General features: G+C 35.4%; 1 protein-coding gene across 1 annotated transcript in view; it reads left to right on the top strand.

The window, feature by feature from the left end:
* Positions 1–4,374, top strand: part of LOC105300086 (peroxidasin-like protein) — a 519,573-nt gene that overhangs the window by 358,141 nt on the left and 157,058 nt on the right.

The raw sequence follows: 4,374 nt of genomic DNA, 5'->3' as shown, positions 1-4,374 counted from the left end.
TAGTGATCAGACAGTCCCTAGCTAGTAACTTCTCTAGTCATAGTAGGAGCAGGTGATATGGCCAAAGCAGTCCAAACCAGTGTACGCTGCCCTGGTGGGAGGAAAGGGAAAAGTACTCTGGTCTGGGGTACTTCCCTCTGCCCTGCACTGTCTTCCATGGTGGAACCTAATCCAAAAGAGGAAGCCATGAGCAACAGAACCTGGGAAATGAGCTTCTCTGTGATCCCATCCATGGCAGCAACCATGATAGCACCAAATGAGACTATAATTCAGCCAAACTATAGCTGTCCAGTAAGCTGAAATACAGACAAAAGATTGACATCCACAGGATCCAGTTAATCATGTTTCATTTGCAAGCTTCTACAGTCATATATTTTTATTGTGTCATTCTTCTTGGTGAATACATGGTTTATTTACCTTGATTTCCTATGTGTTTAAAGATTAGTTTTATCTAAATGTCTCTTTATATTTGTAATCTCTACCTAAATAAAACAAAAAGAATTCAAAATATGAGAAAACATTAATACAGTGGTAGATACATACATGTAAATCTTTAAAACAAATGCTTACATAAATGACACTGCTTCGTGTTTGACCTTTCTCATTGAAATACTTTAAAAATTGCATTTGGATTCATAATTAGGTAAAAAAAAATTGTCCTTTAAATTCATATTACTGTGCTGTGATTTAAAATTGTCTTTTGTCTTTCATATTTTTGCCTAACAACAGATTATCTAAAATCTTAGCTGGGAGCTTTTCTTATCTGGATTCATTAAAGAGATTGTGAGTGAAAAAATTGCATAAACACAAAAACCTTATGATTTCTTCCCAGAGAAGTAATTCCCAAACAGTGATTTGCCTTCCTCTCCTTTTGCTGTGAAAGATCATTGCAGTTCTAGTGTGTTAGGCAGAAAATGGCTTTGTTAACTGCAGAGTTATAAAGGACACAGATAGTCTACTGAGCTTTCATGTATTTTCAAACCAGTGACATTCAAAAGGAATATTAAAGATTGACGTTTTCCTTGGTTCTCAGGAATTTCCTTGCTGAACAAATCTAGACTCCCAAGACTTCTTTTTTCTTTAACTTTTATTAAAAAAGAAATGTGAGAACTTCCAAAGAAAGTCTAACTTCTCTGTCCGGACTTCAGAAGTTTCCCCTCATCACATACGTGGTTACCGGTACAGTTCATTTCCTTCTACATTAAATGAAACATAACTAATATTCCAATCCTGATCCTCTTAGAATCTCCACTGGCCTCACTTTTCTCTGTGTGAATCATTACTCTGATCTGTCTCTTCACCCTTACCTGTGTGTAAACTTCTGCCTTGTTGATGTTTTTCTCTTTTGCTATTTTTTCCTTCAGTATGCACAGATATAAGTTACAGTTATCAGGTAACAGTCTAATGTCCTTCTGTCCAATGCTGGTTGAAGAGCACATTGCGGAAAAATCAGAAACGTGTATCTCTCATCTGTTCTTCATGCCACTTTGTTGTTGTTGCCTTTCTGAGGTTGTATGCCCAGATCCAGGTTTGTGAGTAAGGGAATACTAAGATTAAATAAAAATCAGAATATTGAGAGAAATAAATTTGTGTTCAGTCGGTGCCGGGAAATAACATATGGTTTTTGCATTTAAGAGGTCATGAATAATCAAGAGGACAATTGATCCAGTTTTTGTTCATTTTTATTTTCAAGTTTATATTCTCTATTTTCTTGGCAATTCTCATAGCAGATACACATAATGTTATCTCACAGTCTTTTCTGGCTTTGCTCTTTGTGCTCAAACCCACAAAGTCCTTATTTAACTGTTCTTTTTATCTGCAAAATTTTTCCTACTTGTCAGAACTGGTCACATCACAGAAATTTGAAATAATACACACATCTATTCACTATTGTTTTTTTTTTGTTGTTGTTCTAATAGACTTTTTTTTTTTTTTTTAAGAATACTTTTGGGTTCACAGGAAAATTCAATCTCAAGTGAGAGTCTTGTAGGCAGAATATAGATGGCTCTAGTTTTTTAATCCATTCAGCTACCCTATGCCTCTTGATTGGAACATTTTGTCCATTTACATTTTAAAATACTTATTGATAGGTGTATATTTATTGTCATTTTGTTAACTTTTTTGGTTGTTTTTGTAGTTCTCTGTTCCTTTTTTCCTCCCTCTCTTTCCTTTTGGTTTTCTGGTTTTCTTTATTGTTTTGTTTGGGTTCTTTTCTCTCTACCTTCTGCATATTTTTTGTAGTTATTTATTTATTTATTTTTTATTTTGTGGTTGCCATTAAGTAAATATAGATTTATCTATATCTATAGTAGTCTATTTTGAGCTAACAGGCATTTAAATTGAAATACTTTCGTAAAATAATATATGTTCACTCCTCTCTCCATACTTTGTGTTTTTGTTGTCATATATTTTTAACTTTTTTTTGTGTGTGTATTTTCTGATTATTTATTATAGTTATAGATAATTTTGCTACTTTTGTCTTTTAACCTTTCTGTTTGCTTTTTAAGTGGCTGATTCACTGTGTTAATTCTATATTTGCCTTTACCTGTGAAAATTTCGCTTTCCTATATTTTCTTATTTCTGGTTATGGACTTTTTTTCTGCATAAAGAAGACACATTTCTTGTAAAGACGGTTTAGTGGTGATGAACTCCTTTAGTTTTTTCTTGTCCAGGAATCTTTTTATCTCTCTTTGAATTCTGAATGATACCCTTGCCAGATATAACATTGTATACTGTAGATTTCTTTCTTTCAGCACTTTAAATATTTTCTGCCACTTTCTTCTGGCCTGTAAAGTTTCTGCTGAGAAGTCAGCTGATAGCCTTATGGGATTTCCCTTGTATATGACTTGTTTTCTTCTTGCTGCCTTCAATATTGTCTTTTTATCTTTAACTTTAGTCATTTTAATTAAAATATTTCTTGGTGTGGGCCTCTTTGGGTTCATCTTGTTTGGAACTCTCCGTGCTTCCTAGACCTGGATTTCTGTTTTGTTCCCTGGATTCGGAAAACTTCCGGTCCCTTTCTCTCTCTCTTCTCCTTCTGGAATCCCTATAATGAGAATGTTAGAGTGCTTGATGTCCCAGAGATCCCTTATACTATCTTTATTTATCTTAAATTATTTTTTTCATTGTGCTGCTCTGATTGAGTGATTTTCACTATCTGTCTTCCATGTCTCTAATCTGTTCTGTTTTAATCTGCTGTCCACTCTTTCTATTGTGTGCATGTAAGGCATGCCCTGATTGACTGCTGCAGAAGCCAGGTTAGACCTAGACAGCCTGTGGTCATGAGCTCTGTAGTACTTGGACAAATCCCTCTCACTCTATATTTAAACTTTGGCATTTTAATTATGATGTGTCTCAGTGTAGGCTTATTTTGGTTCATCTTGTTGGGGACTCTCTGAGCATCCTGGGGTTATATGTCTATTTCTTTCACCAGGTTAGGGAAGATTTCCATCATTATTTCTTCAAACAGGTATTTAATTTCTTGCTCTCTCTTCTACTTCTAGTATCCTTATGATATGAATGTTGGTACACTTGATGTTGTCTCAGCGGCCCCTTAAAATATCCTTATAATTTTGGATTCTTTTTTCTTTTTGCTGTTCTGATTAGGTGTGTTCTGCTACCTTATCTTCCAAATTGCTGATTTGATATTCTGCTTCATCTAATCTATTGTTGTTTCCTTCTAATGTATTCTTTATTTCAGTTATCTAGTCTTCATTTCTGACTTTTTTTTTGTTTTTTTATCTTAATGTTTATATTTTTATCTTTTTGTTGAAGTTCTCACTGAGATTATTGTGTATCCTTATAACCAGTGTTTTGAACTCTGCATCTGTTAAATTCCTTGTCTCCATTTTGTTTGGTTCTTTTTTGGATATTTGTTCCAAATATTAGGGATATATTTCTTTGTCTCCCTTTTTTGGATGCCTCCCTGTATTAGTTTCTATGTATTAGGTAGAATTGCTTTGCCTCCCGGTCTTAGTAGAGTGTCCTTACATAATAGATGTCCTGTGGTGCAGTGGTGCTGTCTTCCTGGTCACCTGATTCATGTGCTCCAGTTGTTTTTCCTTTGTGTGGGTTGTGTGTGCCATCCTGTTGTAGTTGAGCCTTGTTTTTTGCTTGCATGTCTGGCTTATTGGTTGTGACTACAGTGGAAGAGCTATTGTGCAAGGGCTGACTCTACAGAACAGATTTTGCTTTAACAGGGCTCCAGTGCCCTCCCAGGGTACCCCTTTGAATGTGCCATTTACAGAGGTGGTTATGTGGTACTCTGGTGTTGTCAAAAGCTGGCCACTGGTGTGTTGACTCTGGGACCTCTTGTAAGGGGCTATTATGCAGACCAAAGTCAGCCTCTGTTTTAGCCATGCCCAAGGCCACTTG

Source organism: Pteropus vampyrus, unplaced genomic scaffold, assembly GCF_000151845.1.
Source record: "Pteropus vampyrus isolate Shadow unplaced genomic scaffold, Pvam_2.0 Scaffold201, whole genome shotgun sequence".
Lineage (NCBI taxonomy): Eukaryota > Metazoa > Chordata > Mammalia > Chiroptera > Pteropodidae > Pteropus > Pteropus vampyrus.
This window is presented reverse-complemented; position numbering and strand designations above follow the sequence as displayed.